This window comes from Schistocerca americana, chromosome 1 (assembly GCF_021461395.2).
Source record: "Schistocerca americana isolate TAMUIC-IGC-003095 chromosome 1, iqSchAmer2.1, whole genome shotgun sequence".
Classification (NCBI taxonomy): domain Eukaryota; kingdom Metazoa; phylum Arthropoda; class Insecta; order Orthoptera; family Acrididae; genus Schistocerca; species Schistocerca americana.
The window spans coordinates 1,236,001,846-1,236,023,145 of NC_060119.1; the positions used below are offsets into that span (position 1 = coordinate 1,236,001,846).

The 21,300-nt window shown below is 37.7% G+C and overlaps 1 protein-coding gene across 2 annotated transcripts in view; it reads right to left on the minus strand.

Moving 5' to 3' along the window:
* Nucleotides 1-21,300, minus strand: part of LOC124620048 (E3 ubiquitin-protein ligase RNF123-like) — a 159,358-nt gene that overhangs the window by 13,600 nt on the left and 124,458 nt on the right. The gene's annotated exons all lie outside the window — the stretch shown is intronic.

Genomic DNA, 21,300 nt, shown 5'->3' on the forward strand with positions numbered 1-21,300 from the left:
TATCATATCTGCCACACTCTCTCCCCTATTACGTGATAATACAAAACGAGCTGCCCTTTTTTGCACCCTTTCGATGTCCTCCGTCAGTCCCACCTGGTAAGGATCCCACACCGCGCAGCAATATTCGAACAGAGGACGAACGAGTGTAGTGTAAGCTGTCTCTTTAGTGGACTTGTTGCATCTTCTAAGTGTCCTGCCAATGAAACACAACCTTTGGCTCACCTTCCCCACAATATTATCTATTAAACACCCAGGTACTTAGTTGAATTGACAGCCTTGAGAACTGTACTATTTATCGAGTAATCGAATTCCAACAGATTTCTTTTGGAACTCATGTGAATCGCCTCACACTTTTCTTTATTTAGCGTCAACTGCCACCTGCCACACCATACAGCAATCTTTTCTAAATCGCTTTGCAACTGATACTGGTTTTCGGATGACCTTACTAGACGGTAAATTACAGCATCATCTGCGAACAACCTAAGAGAATTGCTCAGATTGTCACCCAAGTCATTTATATAGATCAGGAACAGCAGAGGTCCCAGGACGCTTCCCTGGGGAACACCTAATATCACTTCAGTTTTACTCGATGATTTGCCGTTTATTACTACGAATTGCGACCTTCCTGACAGGAAATCACGAATCCAGTTGCACAAGTGAGATGATACCCCACAGGCCCGCAGCTTGATTAGAAGTCGCTTGTGAGGAACGGTGTCAAATGCTTTCCTGAAATCTAGAAATACGGAATCAACTTGAGATCCCCTGTCGATAGCGGCCATTACTTCGTGCGAATAAAGAGCTAGCTGCGTTGCACAAGAACGATGTTTTCTGAAACCATGCTGATTACGTATCACTAGATCGTTCCCTTCGAGGTGATTCATAATGTTTGAATACAGTATATGCTCCAGAACCCTACTGCAAACCAACGTCAATGATATAGGTCTGTAGTTGGATGGATTACTCCTACTACCCTTCTTAAACACTGGTGCGACCTGCGCAATTTTCCAGTCTGTAGGTACAGATCTATCGGTGAGCGAGTGGTTGTATATGATTGCTAAGTAGGGAGCTATTGTATCAGCGTAATCGGAAAGGAACCTAATCGGTATACAATCTGTACAATAATGTAAATGTCTCTATAGCAGTGTCTCTGAGTTGTCACAGCTCTCTAGATGGCTACTGTCTGTGCATGCAGCTGTTAGTGGCTTGCAGCTAAAATCTCGCAACAGCATTGCGAGCTGTCAGGGGTCTTCTTATGCTGTCTTGACTATAATGGGCATGATAAATTTTAGAACTGTGTGAAGAATTTTTCCTGCAGAAAGCAGTACTAGTTTTGTTGGTAGTCTAAGAAATGAATCCTGGTTAAAAGTGCTTTCACTATCAAGTACTAACAATGCTTATAATGCTTTCTATTCAAAATACACATCAAATTTTGAAACATAATTTCCTAAGAAACTGGTTAGAGTCCATTCATGACAGATCATCAAATCTAGTTCCTGGATTACATCAGACATTAGGATTTCGTGTAGGAAATTACAAAAGGCTCAGATCTCAAATGAAAAGGACCACAGTTTATAGAACACATTAAGACTTATAAGAAAATACACCAACAGGTAAATGCAAAGGCAAAGATACTTAGAAATTAAAAAAATAACAAATCAAAATCTGTATGGATTGTAAGAAGCAAAACAGGGTAGGTACAGGATGAGAAGGAAATTACACTTAGAAATGCTGATGGCATCAATATTGGAAAAAAAAGGACCGGCCAAACTACATAAGTGATTGCTTTAAACATGCTTCCCAAACACTTAGCTTAAATTTCACAAAGAACAATAAACTTAGGTGTCATATAACTGCATACAGCATGACATTAGTTCCAACTAATGAATATGAAGTAGTACATGTGATTAAAATCCTCAAATGCTGGCAGATGGAGATGATATACCAGTGTCACTTAGATTAGATTAGATTAGATTAGATTAATACTAGTTCCATGGATCATGAATACGATATTTCGTAATGATGTGGAACGAGTCGAATTTTCCAATACATGACATAATTAGGTTAATTTAACAACATACTTAAGTTAATATAACAACTTTATTTTTTGTGTTTTTTGTTTTTCTTTATTTTTTATTTTTATTTTTTTTATCTTTATTTTTATTTTATTTTTTTTTCAATATTTTTGTTTTTTTTCTTTTGTTTTCTTAATTTATATCTAAAAATTCCTCTATGGAGTAGAAGGAGTTGTCATTCAGAAATTCTTTTAATTTCTTCTTAAATACTTGTTGGTTATCTGTCAGACTTTTGATACTATTTGGCAAGTGACCAAAGACTTTAGTGCCAGTATAATTCACCCCTTTCTGTGCCAAAGTTAGATTTAATCTTGAATAGTGAAGATCGTCCTTTCTCCTAGTATTGTAGTTATGCACACTGCTATTACTTTTGAATTGGGTTTGGTTGTTAATAACAAATTTCATAAGAGAGTATATATACTGAGAAGCTACTGTGAATATCCCTAGATCCTTAAATAAATGTCTGCAGGATGATCTTGGGTGGACTCCAGCTATTATTCTGATTACACGCTTTTGTGCAATAAATACTTTATTCCTCAGTGATGAATTACCCCAAAATACGATGCCATATGAAAGCAATGAGTGAAAATAGGCGTAGTAAGCTAATTTACTAAGATGTTTATCACCAAAATTTGCAATGACCCTTATTGCATAAGTAGCTGAACTCAAACGTTTCAGCAGATCATCAATGTGTTTCTTCCAATTTAATCTCTCATCAATGGACATACCTAAAAATTTGGAATATTCTACCTTAGCTATATGCTTCTGATTAAGGTCTATATTTATTAATGGTGTCATACCATTCACTGTACGGAACTGTATGTACTGTGTCTTATCAAAATTCAGTGAGAGTCCGTTTACAAGGAACCACTTAGTAATTTTCTGAAAGACAGTATTGACAATTTCATCAGTTAATTCTTGTTTCTCAGGTGTGATTACTATACTTGTATCATCAGCAAAGAGAACTAACTTTGCCTCTTCATGAATATAGAATGGCAAGTCATTAATATATAATAATAACAACAAAGGACCCAAGACTGACCCTTGTGGAACCCCATTCTTGATAGTTCCCCAGTTTGAGGAATGTGCTGATCTTTGCATGTTACGAGAACTACTTATTTCAACTTTCTGCACTCTTCCAGTTAGGTACGAATTAAACCATTTGTGCACTGTCCCACTCATGCCACAATACTTGAGCTTCTCTAGCAGAATTTCATGATTTACGCAATCAAAAGCCTTTGAGAGATCACAAAAAATCCCAATGGGTGGTGTTCGGTTATTCAGATCATTCAAAATTTGACTGGTGAAAGCATATATGGCATTTTCTGTTGAAAAACCTTTCTGGAAACCAAACTGACATTTTGTTAGTACTTCATTTTTACAGATATGTGAAGCTACTCTTGAATACATTACTTTCTCAAAAATTTTGGATAAAGCTGTTAGAAGGGAGATTGGACGGTAATTGTTGACATCAGATCTATCCCCCTTTTTATGCAAAGGTATAACAATAGCATATTTCAGTCTATCAGGGAAAATGCCCTGTTCCAGAGAGCTATTACACAGGTGGCTGAGAACCTTACTTATCTGTTGAGAACAAGCTTTTAGTATTTTGCTGGAAATGCCATCAATTCCATGTGAGTTTTTGCTTTTAAGCAAGTTTATTATTTTCCTAATTTCAGAGGGAGAAGTGGGTGAGATTTCAATTGTATCAAATTGCATAGGTATGGCCTCTTCCATTAACAGCCTAGCATCTTCTAATGAACACCTGGATCCTACTATATCCACAACATTTAGAAAATGATTATTAAAAATATTTTCAACTTCTGACTTTTTGTTCGTAAAGTTTTCATTCAATTTGATGGTAATACTGTCTTCCTCTGCTCTTGGTTGACCTGTTTCTCTTTTAATAATATTCCAAATTGTTTTAATTTTATTATCAGAGTTGCTGATTTCAGACATGATACACATACTCCTGGACTTTTTAATAACTTTTCTTAATATAACACAGTAGTTTTTATAATTTTTGATAGTTTCTGGGTCACTACTCTTTCTTGCTGTCAGATACATTTCCCTTTTCCGGTTACAAGATATTTTTATACCCTTAGTAAGCCATGGTTTGTTACAAGGTTTCTTACGAGTATATTTAACTATTTTCTTGGGGAAGCAGTTTTCAAATGCATTTACAAAAATGTCATGAAATAAATTATATTTTAAATTGGCATCAGGTTCACGGTACACCTCATCCCAGTCTAACTGCTGTAGGCTTTCCCTGAAATTTGCAATTGTTAAATTGTTGACTGAACGTACTACTTTGGAGGACTGTTTAGTATTGCTGAATGGAACTATGTCATATATTGTAACTAGCTGTGCACCATGATCAGAAAGACCATTCTCAACAGGCTGAGCATTTATCTGGTTAAACTTATCTTGGTCTATAAAGAAGTTATCTATCAGTGAGCTGCTATCCTTTACCACCCGAGTAGGAAAATCAATAACGGGTGTCAAATTGAAAGAACCGAGTAATACTTCAAGGTCATTTTTCCTATTACCCTCTTTCAGAGAATCTACATTGAAGTCCCCACAAATAATAATTTGCTTCCCCCTGTCTGACAGATAGCACAACAAGGAGTCCAAATTTTTCAGAAATAGATGAAAATTTCCTGATGGGGACCTATATACAGTTACAATTATAAATGTGCCTTTATTTAATTTAAGCTCACAGGCACATGCTTCTATATGTTTCTCTACACAAAACTTTTTTGTTTCTATACTTTTTGCACAATGATAACTTTTGACATATATGGCAACTCCTCCTTTCTCCATATTTTCTCTCATTACATGTGCAGAGAGCTTATAACCACTTACATTTACCTTATCCATATCAGTAACAATGTGATGCTCAGACAGGCATAGTATATCTATTTCATTCTCAGCTTCTAAATCTTCCAAACAAACCAGAAGCTCATCTACTTTATTCTTTAAACTTCCAATATTTTGATGAAATATACTTACATTATTTTTAATTATACTTTTATGAGAACCTTTCCTTATTCTAACATTTGCAGTACCCTCCTGTCTGAGTTTCTCATTGTGCTTAGGCCTAGTTCCTATACCAGTGGTCACATGGTGTTCAGAGAGGCAGATTATGTCAATTGGGTTGAGTGACTTTAGTTCATCAATGCAATTACCTAGGACTGAGTTACAACTTGGTGGAGATAAAATTTCTGGTGATTGATGAAAATTTATAATTGATAGCTGTGATTGGTGATCCAATGTGCTAGAATTGTGCTGTTGAATTTCTTTCCTAAACTGAAGATTTGTTTCAATCCTGACCTCTCGTAGAACTTGACATCTTTCTGTCTTACCTATCCTAAATAAGGTGCTGCTCCAACACCTGTAACCACTGGTATTTTACCATTCATGGCAGTGCCTCCCCCCCTTAAATTTCCTGCTATTACCCCAGCCAATTTCCCCTTCCCTTTCCTGTTGAGATGTAGGCCGTGCCTGGTATAGTCCCACCTACTGAGATAATCAACAGGAACCACACCAATATGAGCCCCCGCACCCGACACAAGCAGTCGTTCCAACTCCAAATTAACTCTCCCAACAGAAGAGTTCAAATGAGGCCGGTCATGGCGTCTCAGGACAGATACAAATTCAACATTGGTGTGTCTCGATGCCGACGCAATCTTTACCAGGTCACACTCTATACTGTACCCAGGATCTCTGTCGATGCTGTTCCCTGGCCCTCCCACAATAACCACGGTGTCTTCCCTGGTAAATCCTTTACAGAGTGAACCTAAATCCTCTGTCACCTGATCCAGACTAGCACTTGGTTTGAAAAAATTTGTGACCTGGTATTCTGGTCCTAATTCCTCCTGCAGAAGTTGGCCTACACCTCTGGCATGAGAACTGCCTAACAACAAAACTTTCTTCCTTTTTGATGACTTTCCTACATTCTTTTTCAATTTCCTATTGAAAGTTTGTTGTGTCCTGTCTACACCTACCTCTGCTTGAGGCTCATCAGTTTCTAACTGAAGCAACAGGTCAAACTTATTTTTGACATTCACCACAAAACTGTCAGACTTAGTTCTAGGCCTGTTCCTTCTGCTACCTGTTGCCACTTCCCACCTCTCTTTGCCCTTCTCCCTCCTTAACCTGTCCAGATCTTCCCTAGCCTGATCTAGCTCAGCCTGAAGGGCAGCAATTTTCCCCTCCTGTTCCACTATCTTCCTATCTCTGCTGCAAATCCTACATAACCACTGATGAGCCCGATCCACTTTCCCAACACCCACGCCACTGCAGTCCCCCCAGTGAAAAAAACTACTGCATCCATCACACCAAACCCCGGAACTAACAATTCTACGGCAAGTCAGGCACTTCTCACTCATGGCAAAAATAATACTTTAGCTAGAATAAATCAATTAAATTACCGAAAATCAAAAAAGACGTTACAAGAATTAAGCCTATTCACAAATGTATATAAGCAAGTTTCTGATTTAAAATTCCGCTGGTTTTCTGAGATCTGTATTAAAACAACGAAGGTATACGCTATTTATTATATATTTCACTCGATGGAATGAAAAAGGGCAATTAAACGAGATACTTTAACTTTGATTCTCCAAAAACGTTACGAGAATATGCCTATAAACAAATGTATATAGGCAAGTTTCTGATATAAAGTTACGCTGTTTTTCTGAAATCTGTATTAAAACAATGAAGTTATACGCTATTTACGGTAGTTTACTTATTTGTTACCGAGAAACTAGTTAAATTACCTTGAAACAAGAAACAAACACGTTTACAAAATTTAAGCCTAAGCACGACTTCGCGAAGTTACGATCTTTTCGTGTTTTCTGAAAAAATACGCAAATAAAAGTCAAACCTTTAACGGCAAGACTAAACGATACACTAATGCACGTATTTAATTTGTTGTCAGCGTTAAACTAAATTATATTCCTGTCTAAATCAGTTAACTTTCTGGAAATGGTTTCTGGCGTCACTTACTCGGCGGCCATCTTGGTAGCTTATAATTCGTACTGCTACACAAATTGCAAAGCCCTTGGCTCACATTATTAATTTATCATTCACTGAGAGAGTGTCCCCCATAGATAAGAATACCAAATGTGATACCTTTATTCGAGAATGCCAACAGTAATAAAGTTGAAAACTATTGACCTATTTCATTCCTCTCAGCATTCTCTAAAATAACTGAGAGATTAATGAAACAATGAATAAGCAAGAACTTAAACGACCACAATTGACAGAATAATAATCAGCATGGCTTTCAAACTGATAGGATACAGAAACAGCAATAATGGATTACCTTCGTGAAGTAGTTTGAAACTTGGATAGCGACAACAGTGTTGTAGGAGTCAATTTAGATTTTTCTAAAGCTTTAGATGCTGTTAGTCACGAAATGTCTTTAGATAAGTTGGAGGCAAGATAGCGGAATCGAAAACAAGTGGTTTCAGAATCATATTTGCAAAACAGATCAGGTTGTGGAGCTCACGTGAGCTCATTCTAATCATGAAATCAGATTAGTATCCGATGCAAAAAAATAAAAAAAAGGTGTACTCCACGGTAGTGTGTTAGGTCCCCTCCTGCTCCTTATTTATATAAACAACACACAAACCTCAGAAACTGCAGCCAAGATCATGTCTTTTTGAGATGATACTACGTAATAGTGGGTGATGCTAAGGAATCTCTGTCTACAACAATTGATCAAGAATTCATGTCCTTGCAGGTTCAGTTGGAACAAGCTGACATCGTTAAGTTCCTTAATGTGAAGAAAACAAATTATATTCAATTTGGAAAGATGGATCAAAATCAAGATCTCCAACTGCTACTAGGCAGAAATGAATTAGAAAGATTACGATGCACAAAACTTTTAGGATCAAACCTATAACTGCAAAGACCATGTAACTACGCTCTCCCAGAGACTTAGTTCCGCATATTTTGCTCTGAGAATTATTTCTAAAGTTTGCTTCTGACTCCAGAGATAGTGCTCGTATGGCTTATTTTAACTGCTTCCAGTCCCTTTTGGCTTATGGAATAATTTTCTGGCATAAAATTAACAGTCCATTAAATAAAACTTTTTACATTACAGAAAATGGCTATTCCAATTTTGTCAGACAGCTCTCCTTATTGTACCCTTCCTGTATATACACAAATGTGTGTTGATGGCAAGTGCAAGACTTTGTGATTTGCAAACCAACTCTGATTACCACAGTTATATTATTAGTAACTGGGGGTCCCTCCATACAGAATAAGTTAGAACAGCTGACGGTATTATGAAGGGGGCTTATGACCTAAGATGTTGAGTCCCATAGTGCTCAGAGCCATTTGGTATTATGAAAAGGGTAGATTGCTACTCACCATACAGGAGATGTCAAGTCCCAGACACGCACAACAAAAAGACTGCTAAATATGTGAGTCTTTTGCCAAAAGAGGCCTTCTTCTGAAGAAGGCAACACACACACATTAATGCAAGCACAACTCACATTTACATGACCACGTCTCTGAAACATGTGTATTGTCTACTTTACTAGAAGGCCTTTTGGCCAAAAGCTCACACACTTATCACTCTTTTTGTTGTGCCTGTCTGCAACTCAACATCTCCTCTACATGGTGAATTTTTCAAAATATTGTCAACATTCCATCCTAGATTTTCTGTTGTTTAAGTTACAACAACTTGTACTCAGGCATGTGAGCCACTGGGGCGTTGTTCTTTACAATCCACTGTCAACTTACATAACGAGAACTTACATAAATAGGTTGGAGGAGGAAATGACTTTTAGGGTAGAGTTAAAATCATTTCTTGTTGAGAACCGTTTGTAAAATGTAAGTAAACATGTTAGCTTGCAGGAATACTAGGCTCCCATTCATTCAAATTCTTTTGATTTTAGTAACTGATGTACCATCTATGCTGTGTTTGTCTTTGCAAAAGAATGTTCCTGGTGTTGGTTTCCTGCTTGTGCAATGTGATACACCTCCTCTGTGAAGGAATCTGGTGCTAGATTATAGCTTTGATGGACAGTGTCAAGCAGGCTTTCATGTGTTCATGTGTTATACTTTTCAGTACTGTTCTATCATATGTGTGTGTGTGTGTGTGTGTGTGTGTGTGTGTGTGTGTGTGTGTTTTTATTTTTCCAGAGGTGTTCTGTGACACTGTTTCATGTTTTAATTATATAACTGGTTTACTTCTTGTGCATGCTGTAATTACAATGTAGACTATGTATTTGTGATTTCCTTCCAATCATACACGGAGTGAGATGGCTATGTCAGTCTTAATGTACTGAACTCGCATTTGGGAGGAGCAGCCATCCTGACTTGGTTTTTCCATGTTTATCCCTAGTCACTAAGGTGAACACTGGGATGGTTCCTTTAGTAGCCCACAGCCGGCTTCCTGCCCCATCCTTGCCTAATCCTACCATACTTTTTTAATGTTTTATACATGTTTATAGAACTTCTGTAATGTCCCCCTGACATGTTCAATGCTGTTGTATTGAATGATGAATAAATAAATAATTAAAAAATGAAAAGAAGAAAAGGATCTGAGGTCCACTATCAGCAGAGATGAAACCAGAGTTATGGTATAGTACTTTGTCAGAAGAAGAAGAAGCAGTAGAATGATGATGTATCAAGAAATCTTCTTTGAAGGACATGAAAATATTGCATCAACAAACCATGATCATTCTAATGATTTCTGATTAATGTGAATAACTTATCTTGTAGCTATGAAATACCATTTACCAGAACTGTCAGGCTCACTTCTGAAAAATTCCAGCAAACTCCATACTGCCATGGCCCCTAGAAACTGTTTTCACTTCACAAAATTGGACCAGATCTTGATGGAAGCTTTTTCATTGACAAACTGCGCAGGTAATTGTATCCTGCCTACCGTTGTCAGTTTTCCTCAGTTTTCACAAAACCGGAAAGAAATAAACTACCTGTAGTCAACAACTGTAATTTTATTTCAATGCACGATACATTCCAAACCATGGGGGCTCATATTCAGGTGGGTGGCAACATTTTACAACATCAGAATGAGATTTTCACTCTGCAGCGGAGTGTCTGCTCATATGAAACTTCCTGGTAGATTAAAACTGTGGTAGAGCACTTGCCCCCAAAAGGCAAAGGTCCTGAGTGTGAGTCGCGGTCTGGCACACAGTTTTAATCTGTCAGGAAGTTTCAGTTTACAACATCGTTTGGAAACAGTTTGTGTGTTCACAGGCATATTACAATGCGATATGCCATGTTCTAATGCAGCTACATTTTTTCCTTCTTCTTCTTCTTCTTCTTCTTTTTTTTTTTTTTACCAAAGTAATACAAAAAGGAGAATGATGTACTGTTTGCAATAACTGTTATACAGTTTTTACATACAGCATCTGTAGACATATATACATGAATACAAACACCTTTCGTTCCACAGCACATTTGTACCAAATTTAAACTAGTCAAAGAATATCTGAATGTAAGATGTTACATTTTTCTATTGCTTGCAAAACAAATTTTCCTGCAGATGTCAGATGTGACTGTGGATTATAAAATGGTTCTGTTAAATTCTGGCTCCTTCGCGGAAAAAATTAAATTTTGAAACTGCTGATAAGCCAAGGGCTGTCAAACGTTGTTTGTTGGTTTAGAATGTTTTCAGACAATCTTTCTCTTTGCAACCAGTGGTGACTCATTTCCAAATAATAATGTAAACTGATGCCAAGCACCTTAAGACGAACCCCATGGCTTGAAATGCACTGCGTGAAATAAAACCACTATTAGTGATTGAAGATAGTTCACTTTCCTACTATTTCCACAATAAAAATACATGTTCCTACTATTTCCACAATAAAAATACATGCACGGCAACAACACTTAACAGTGGACAAAAATTTACTTTTTTTTTTTGTTGTGCTATTGTTCAGTTTTGGCTTCACACCTTTTTTGAGTACGTGGAGATTTGTAAACACTATATTTGTCATAAATGAGGAGCAGGAATTTATTAAACTATTTACTTGGACATGTTTTATTTGAAGAGCGTGCCAAGCACATGTTAACTACCATCTGGTCATAGCAAGTAAGTCAGTATTTGGTAATATAAGTAATTTTAAATTTCTAATGTGCCACCAAGTCAATTGTGCTACTGCTACAGGTTTTTATAACAACTATAACATTTTCAAAAGTAGAATTGCTGTGGACACTCTTCAAATACAACATGTGCAAGAGATTAGTATGCCATAGTGTGCCTTGCTTATTATTTATGACAAATGTAATTATTTGCCGTTGATTTTTGACTAATGTTTTGGCTACAAACATCCAGGTACTTAAAAATGGCCTAGAACTTAAATTGTACAACAACTAAAGTAAAATTGGCAGTTGCAGGTGGGATACAATCATTTAAACTTTATGGGTGCAATGAAGTATTTCAAAAACAAATAGGTTTTTTTTTTTTTTTTTTTTCTAAAGGTACAAACTTACTTTTGCCACTGTATTCATTATGGCTTTTGGGAGCTATACATATTTCAGAGTGAAAGTTCCAAACTTTTGGGTTCAAATTTTTATTTGAAGTCAGCTGAATAAGATATGGTGGAGTTTATAAGAACTTTGTTTAAAAAAAAGAAAAAAACAAAATACAGTTTTACAGAAAGTTTACATACTTTAATTTGGTAATACCTTTGCTAATACCTCAGTGCGGAAAACACGGATTGTACTAAAATGGCCAATTATTGTGAAAGAATATTACATGACAATTCCTTCTCAGGCAGGCTGAGAACATGCAGATAATTTTATATGAAATTTTTGATGACGGATGACAATGAAATGAAAATGATAGATTGCTACTTGCCATATAGTGGAGACGTTGAGTCGGAGACAGGCCCAACAAAAAGACTACTAAACAAGTAAGCTCATGGGCACAAGGCCTTCTTCCGAATTACACACACACACACACACACACACACACACACACACACACACACTGATGCAAATAGAACTCGCACACACACCACTGTCTCTGGCTGCCAAAACCAGATGTTGATGACTGTCGTCATATTGGCTAGTTAAAATATTAAACAAAACAAAATCAAAGCTGTGAATGAGTGAAAAAAGCACAAATGCTTAATACATTGGGTCCCTACCTGTAACATGCAATCATCTACTGAAAAACCCAGCTATTTTACAATATTTTAAGCTGTAGTAGCTTTTTAAGAAGGCAGTACACTAGTAGTTTTACATTAAAGACAATTTTAGACATCTAATTTAATGTGACAAGTAAAACTTCTCTCTTGAATTAATAAGTACTTTTGTACATTATTTTTTTAATGCAATTGTTTTTGAGAAAAAGGACAAACTGGCCAAGCATACATATTTAGTTTTTCACACACTAACAACAGTCTCTCTCTCAAAAATATTTAATAACAAAGTACACAGTTTGTTTATGTATGGTAATCACATTTGGGAACATTTCATGATACATCTACTTTTTACAATATATTCTGCAGCATTTTAATTAACACAATGTAAGTTAACACTCACTATGCTTGCAGTTTGTATCATTGTGCCATGCTTTTCTAGTCAACTCCTTGCCTCTTTGACAAGGGGTCCACGCCTACTCATCATCACTGATTTCATCCAAATTTATGGTATGCAGAACTTGGAAGCTCCATTGACCAAGCATTTTTTAAAAACAAAAACAGCATTTTTGGCATGTGTTGGATGATCCATGAGCCAACTATGTTAGCACAGTTTCCACGCAGCAGCTGGTGCAGAAGAAAGAGTCTAGTTTGGTAATCTGAGGGTCATGAGGTTGATTTCCTATGTGAAAAACTTTTCCATTTTTTTATTTCACATGTTTTAAGCTATTTAACTGCAAATAAATTGAAATAATGCACAATAAACTGTATTTATTAACATCTTCATAAAAGGCATGAAATGGAAAGGCAAAAGAAATTTACGTGTTGCAAATAATTTCCTAGAAAGAATTGTACTTACAGCATCCACGAGGACTCTGCAAATAGCTTTCCAAGAAGGGACAGTAACTAAAGCATGCAGGATTTCGTATTCCATTAGTTTCATTTTGACCTTCGAGGACCCCTCGACAGCTGCACACGAACAAGAGGTTTCCCTGTTTCTATGCTGAATATCAGTCCTGCGAGTGTAAATTATCAATTCTAAACCATAACAGAATCAAATTCTGTACGCAAATTTTTTTGTGTATGTCCTACAGCACCTTTCTGTAAATTCATTTGCAATCCCAAATTTACCTTTGCCTTTGCTTTCATGCCTCATATGAAAATATTAATAAATACAAGATACTGAGCATTCTTTAGATTTATTTGCAGTGTAAGTAACAAAAAAACTGACAATAAAGAAAGCTTCCACATAGGGACTTGGTCCTCTGACCCTATAATTACTATTCTGAAATCTTTCTGCTGCACCAAACACCGCTTGAAAACAATGTTAACATAAATGGCTCATGTGTCACCCTACCTATATCAGAAACACTATTTTTTTTAACACATGCTCATATGGTACTCCGTATCCACTTCTGACAGTTTCATTTCTGGTCATGCCCTGCATGTACAAAGAGCGTCCAAAAAGTTTTGCGCAGTCGTCTCTAACTTTTTTATTTTTTGTAGGAGGAGAATGAAATTTTTTTGTGAACATACTTGGAACATTTTGCTATAAGTTGGTGTATAGGAGTATGTTCTTTTATTTACAGATGAGCCATAATGGACCATGAAGTAGATGTCAGGTTGCGGTAGGTGATGGAGTTCCTCTTCAAGACCGGTGACTACTCTGCCACATTGATTCACAGGAAATTGCTCCCTATTTATGGGGAGGACACAGTGGATCGCAGCAGTATCCAGCAGTGGTTGCAGATGTTTAAAGAAGGCGATTTCTCTCTACTGGACAATCCACGATGCAGTAGACCATTGACGGCAATGAATGGTGTGAATAAGGAGACCACTGATCAAATCATCCAAAATTGTTACTGTTTGTCATTGGACAAGCTGCAACATGCCATCATGACCCACAGACCACAGCTTCAGGGTCAGCTATTCAGACTACACCATGACAATGCCAAACCCCATACAGCCCTTACGACACAGGAGAAAATCAGGAAAATGTGTTGGAAAATTGTTCCTCATCCTCCCTCCAGTCCGGACTTGGCTCCATCTGATTTTTACCTCTTTGGTCATCTGAAAGACTACCTGTGCATTAAAACATTTGATAGTGAGAAAGACCTTATTCCTTGTGTCAAGCGATGCTGTAAAAGTCAATCCCCAGAATTTTACCAAAGTGCATTTACATCATGTAAAGAACGTTGGGCCAGATGTGTCACAGCAGATGGAGGCTACCTTGAGTAGGCTCAATGTATAGCTAAATGTTCCAAGTACATTCACAAAAAATTTCATTCTCCTCCTGCAAAAAATGAAAAAAATAGAGACAACTGTGCAAAACTTTTTGAACGCCCTTTGTGCCATAAATATGGACGAAATTGGTAATGATGAGTAGGCGCTGTCCGCTTATGGGAGCACACTACACACTGCCTTTGTTCTGTCCCTTATTCTGCCTCAAGTTTTTGAAAAAAAAATATTTCCAGTCTAAGGTTGGGAAAGCGCTCATGCACCAAGTTATTGTTCGAGACCTCTGCTCTCAGCAAGATCTCCACCGATGGTTGTCATATACTGAGAAGTTTTGGCATTTCCAGATACTTTGTGCTATAATATGCAGAAGTTTACATGAGAAGTACATGGAATACCAACTTTCTCTACAAATTCATAGTTTGATTTTCAAACACACTGTAGGACATCTGCTGTTCAGACAAATCAATATCCAACTTGTGTTTGTTGTAGTCTGCCGTACAGGCTGGGCTTGACTTCTCCCTGTCTCTATCAGTATAGGTGACCATCTCAGAAGTGTGCTTATCATGTGTACATTCCCTTTATCCTTCCAACATAATGTTAAGACATTCCATTTATGCAGAAACAAAATTGTTCATCCCATTGAAGTCACTAAACTCAAAATCAAAAGGGAAACTCATGAGGAATCCATTAATTGGCCAAACAGAGACTCACTGGGATGTTGGCAATGGCATGTTTTTGCTGCATGCTTAATTGTATCAATTTATACAATTAAGCAAGCAGGAAAAATATGCCACTGACAATATCCGCAAGAAAATATAAAAATAAATTCTTCTCCAGCATATCCACACGATCTAGTGACCAACAACAGAACTACAGTCACTACTGAGAAACCTGATCATGTGGGAACCATAAGAAAACTTAGGGGAGACTGAAAGGGAACACCAAGAAAGTGCACCATAAAATTACAGGCCATGGACTATCAGGTAGGCTAACGACTAACACATTTTTATTGGATTTTCACCCCAGTGTCAGCCTCCATTGGTGAAGCACCAGGTGACTAGCAAGTCACATATTTAGCCTTTTCTGTCTGTTTTCATAGTTTAATTCTTAAATTAATAATAGCAGGATTGATAGGGTGTATGCGTGCTATGTGCAAAAGCAAAAGGAGCTGGCCACAGTTTGCGAACAGCTGAAGACACTTATGGCCACAGGCAGCCATCTGCAGGCTGTTACCTCTTGGTGTGGCAGAAGCAGAGAAACTGGCGTGTTGCATGGGACACTTCAGGTATCACTGCTTTCCCCCGAAGGCTCTGCTGCTTGAGGCACCTTCCAGTGTACTCAATGCAGGGATCTGCACTTACTGCAGAGTGAGTAGAGCTTTGTTACATGGTGTTGTCACTCGAGAAGGAGTCAGGGCTGAGGCTGCCCATCTGACCTCATTCATTCACTCTGTGAGCAGACAGGCAGCCACTCCCTCATCAGGGTCTGTGTAGGCACATGGAGGGAGGGTTTTACTAGTTACTGGGGGCTCCAATGTTAGGTGTATTATAGAACCTTTAGGAAAATAGTGACCAGAGCTGGAAAGAAATCTGATGTAAACCAGGTGTCTCAGCTGGGAAAATCCTCATCTGAAAGGTGAAGGAGGTCTTGCCTGTGGCTACTGACAGTGCATGGTGCATTAGTCTGCAAGTTGCTGCTCATATTGGCACCGATGATATCTGTTGCTTAGGGTTTGAAGCCATCCTCAGTACCTATGGGCAGCTTGCGGAAGTGTGGCAATGCTCACTTGGAGCAAGCAGAGCTCACAATTTGCAGTATTGTGCCCTTAGTCAATTGGGGTTTGGAGCCGAGTGGAGGGTCTCAACCAAAGGCTCTGTCGATGGTCATGCCTGCAGATTTCTGGACTTTCATTATGGGATGGAGAGTTGAAGGACTCCCTTTGATAGGTCAGGGGTTTACTACACACAGAAAGCAGCTATTGAGGTAGTACAGTACTTGCAGAGTGCACATTGGGGTTTTTCAAGCTATGAAGTAATTTGAGATTCTCTGATGAGTGCTTTCCAGTCAATATGCAGAGAGCAAAAAATCAGATAGCATGTAAAGTAAAGACACTTTTTGACGGTCAAAATTTTAATAGTAAATTGGCAAAGTGATTGTAACAAAGTTCCTGCACTTACTGCCCTCCAGTAAAGTTCTTGTACTCAAATTATTTTCAGAACCAAAAGCTGGATGAAATCCAAAATAGAAAGCTCTGAAATATTTAGCAACGCATGGAACACATATCGAAATGACAGATTAGATGCCACTGGAGGTGGAGATTTCATTCCTGTCGACAAAAATATTTTGCCTATTGAGGTAAATATTGAGCCTGCCTGTGAAGTTGTCTGAACATGAGTAGTAGGCCTAGGTCAAATTAAGTTAATTATTGGATGTTTTTATCACCAACCGATTCTACCTTGATAGATGAAGAATTATTCAAAGAAAGTATTTGCTCCATAGTGCGGAGATGCTCAGATCATACGATATTAATTGGAGGTGACTTGACTCTACTGAGTATAGACTGGGGCATATACGGATTCACTGTAGGTGACACAGACAAACAGTCATGTAACGTATTTTTGAATATGTATTTCAAAAACTGGCTAGAATAATTAGTTTAACAGCCCACTTGAAATGGAAAGACCCACATCTGGCTTAATAATGAAATTTGAAAAATGGCCAGGAAGCAGAGATTGTTGCACTCTCGGTTCAAAAAAGAACGCACAAATGCCGACAGGCAAAAGTTAGCAGAAATTCGTGTGCCCATACCAAGATCGATGTGTGAAGCATACAACTTCCACCCTCATACCTTAAAGAAAAATCTTCCTGAGAAGCTGAAAGAATTCTGGTCATATGTAAAATCACTAAGCGGGTTGAAGGCTTCTATACTGTCACCTGTAGAGGCATGTGAGGTGGGAACAGAAGACAGAAAAAGGACTGCTGAAGTTTTAAATTTCATGTTTAACACTTTTACCACCATGTGCATTATATATGATGCACACCAGTTTTCCCGTTTTCGCTGTGTGTACCATATTCGATCACATGAGGGATCATTTACCTGTGGTACACATATGATCACAGCTGTGTTGAAAACAAAAGGGTGCCATATTCTACGGGCCAGCGGCAAAAGTCCTATGATGATGGTTTTGTAGTGGCAACATTGGATGACAGGCAACTGTTGTCTGGTTACAGTGTAGCATCAGTACATGTTACCTGCTGGCAATGGCATTTTGTTTATATATGTGGCATTGTGTAGTGCTTGCTTTCAATCAGTCTTTGTGTTTTTTTGATGAAAAATGGATTCACAAGAGGAGAGGTAGGAGGAATCAAGTTTATCTGATGAATCACTGTTCTGAAGTGGACGTAATTCCAACCCAGACTATAATGCTCCTTCCTTGGGTGAGAGTAGCAGTGAAGATGGAATTTTTCCATTGAAGAAACAAAAGATACACATGCAAGTTACAAATGACACATCCACAAATGGGGCAAAAGAAGTTTCATCTTCCATTGATGAAGACAGTGAAAGTACGCTGTCACCTGAAGAGATCTTGTACTGATGGGCTCCCTACTTCACGAATAAAGTGGTCTGATGTGCAGGGGAATTTAAACAATTTTGCTTTCTTCTGTGGAATAGGCAACACACTTTTGGACAATCTACCTACAAATATTCATCCCAATGAGATTTCCAATTTTTTCCTTGATGAAGAAATGTGCAAGTTCATAATGAAGGTAACAAACTGTTTTGCTGAACAAAAGATTGTTAGTGGAATAACTGCAAGAACATTATTATCATCATCATCAAGACTGACTTCATGGAGTGATTTCAGCATTGATGATTTGAGGAAATTTATGGGACTTATGTTGTGGATAGGGTTTGATCATAAGCCAGGAATACAGGATTATTGGAGTTGGAATCTGCTTTACAAAAACCAGGTGTCTTCTACTATTTCCCAAATTATGTTTAATTTGTTGCTCCATTGCATAAATTTTTGTGACAATGAAAAAACAGATGAACAGGACAAGATGTTCCAAATTAGGAAATTCTTGAATTTTCTGAACACAATACTCCAGGAAACTTTCACTCCAGGTGATGCTGTTTGTATTGATGAAACAATGGTTCCATTTCATGGATGGTTACACTTTTGTCAGTACATTCCTAGTAAACATTTTAAATATGGACTGAAATTATACAAAGTGTGTGCTGTAGGTGGATATACTTGGAATGTTAAAATGTACTGTGAAAAAGAAGTTAATGCTATAGACATAACAATAACAACTGTTTCGGAGTTAATGGAATCACTTTTGAATTCTGGAAGGACATTCTTCATAGATAACTTCTACACTTTGGTGAACTTGGAGCATGTTCTTCTGGAACAACCAGCTTATCTGGCTCCACAAAAAGAAGGGGAAATTGAGAAACTAACATAAAAAAAAGTTAAAGAAGGGGGAAATGGCGCCTGTGGAAAGCAACACAAAGACGGTTGTTGGAAAGTGACGTGACAAGATGGACATCATTTTTCTGACAACCAAACACAAACCTGAGCTTGTGGCACTCAAAACCAGGTTCAGATAAAAAAAAACCTATGGCTCATGCTTGAGAAGTTGGTGAAATGGTAGCATAAAGTGATCTTTGAATTACTGTTCAGTACTACGCTTGTAAATGCTCACACTTTGTGTGTTCAAATTACAAAACAAAAAAAAAATGAATATCATTGTTTTTTTGTGAGGCATTGCAAATAAGTTACTTGGGATTGACCATTTTCAAGATACAAAAATGAATAGGAATCACAAACTGACTGACACTGCAACGAGACAATGTTGCGACAGCTGTTACCAGAAACTCTCCAAAGCGGGTGGGTGAAAGCATGCAATCAAACAAAGCAAGTAGGTGTTATTGAAACGCCTCATTTGTCCTCAGAGTTTAATGTCCACGAATTTTTTTTTTTTTTTTTCCCGCGAACATGTATAAAAGTAATTTTTTTTTATTTTTAAAATCAAAGCAATTATATAACATATAGTTGGAGTTTTTGCCAATAATAATGTCTTCCTGAAATATATGAGTGTGTGTAATGGTCATAAAAAACTTCCTAGTTTAAAATAGGCCATGTGCATAATATTTCATCAAACCACGTTTATCAGGTTAAAAACAATTTCCTCAGAAGTACTAGCTTCAATTTCTTAAAATACAATGAAGGAAGAAAAGTCATGGCCAAAATGAAAAATTTACCAAAATGCTGCTGGCAGCCACAGTGGTAAGAAATCATTCACACAGAAGAATCATACAAACATACAGTCATTTGACTGTCACACACACTTCTGCATGGAGAAAATAGAAATAGGCACCCTTGTTGTAGAGAAGGAACTGACAGGGTTGAAAACAAGTAAGTCACCAGGCCCAGATGGAATCTCAGTTTGATTTCAAAGAAATTACTCTGCGGCATTGGCTCTTTACTTAGCACTTATTATGAATCTCTTGCCCAGCGCAAAGTGCTGGAAAAAAGATGAGTTCTGCCTATAAGAAAGCTAAAAGAATGAAACTGCACAACTGCAGACCAACACTCTAACATCAGTTCGCTGCAGATTTCTTGAACACATTTCTGAGATTGAAGGTAATAAATTTCCTTGAGACAGAGAAGTTTCTGTCGACTAATCAGCACTGATTTAGAAAGCACTGATTGTGCCAAACTCAACTTACTCTTTCCTCACATGATATCCTGCAAACCATGGATGAAGAGCAACAGGCAGATTTCACATTCCTAGATTTTTGAAAAGTGTTTGACAGGGAGCCCCACAGCAAACTGTTACCGAAGACCCGAGCACATGGAATAAGCTCCCAGATATGTATTTATGGCTGTATGTATGGATGGATGGACAGGGTGGTCTGGGCACAAGACTGCAAGGCGTTTAGCACCCAGATGAAAATAGTAAGAGACAAGTGGCAGAAAAATACAGTAAACAGGAGTAGGAATTAGCAACGGAAATTGAAAGTAACAAAATTGCGGTAAACCATGTGTGCACCCACACTGGAGCACAAAATGGGTATCACGTCAAATTTAAAACTTAAGACTAACAGAGGAGAAAGTTGGAGAAGTTAAAACAACACAGTGGATGGCCATGGCTGACTGATCGTAGGAAGAAAAACGATGAGCCAGCCACTATACAACACACAAAAACCTCCAGCCTATGACTTGAGGCCAGAGTCCGGACACATTAAAAAACTTTAAAACAGTCATCAGTGCCCATACAAAGTACCAATTTGTACCCAGTCCTTTTTTTTTTTTTCCACAGTCCAATCTAGCCACTGTCATGAATGATTATGGTGGTGATGAAATGATGAGGACAACACGAGTACCCAGTCTCCCTGCTTGATACAGTCACATCAAAGAGTAATGCAAAGCAATATGAATATGAAATGGAATGAGCATGCCAGGTTTGTAGCAGACAAGGCGAATGGTCAACTTTGTTTCATTCGGAGAATTTTGTGAACGTGTAGCTCATCTATAAAGGAGATTGCTTACGGAACACGAAGACAACCCATTCTTTATTACCACTCGAGTATTTGGTATCTCTACAAGGTCAGATTAAAGAAAGACATCAAAGCGATTCAGAGGTGTGTCATGAGGTTTGTTACCAGTAGGTTCAACTAGCACACAAGTATTAAGGAGACACTTCACTTCATGAATTCAAATGAGAATCCCTGGAGCAAAGCAGATGTCCTTTTCATGAGGCACTATTGAGAAAATTTAGAGAACAGGTGCTTGAGAGCAGCTGCTGAATAAGTACACTGCCGTCAACATACATAAGGACCATGAAGACAGGAGAAA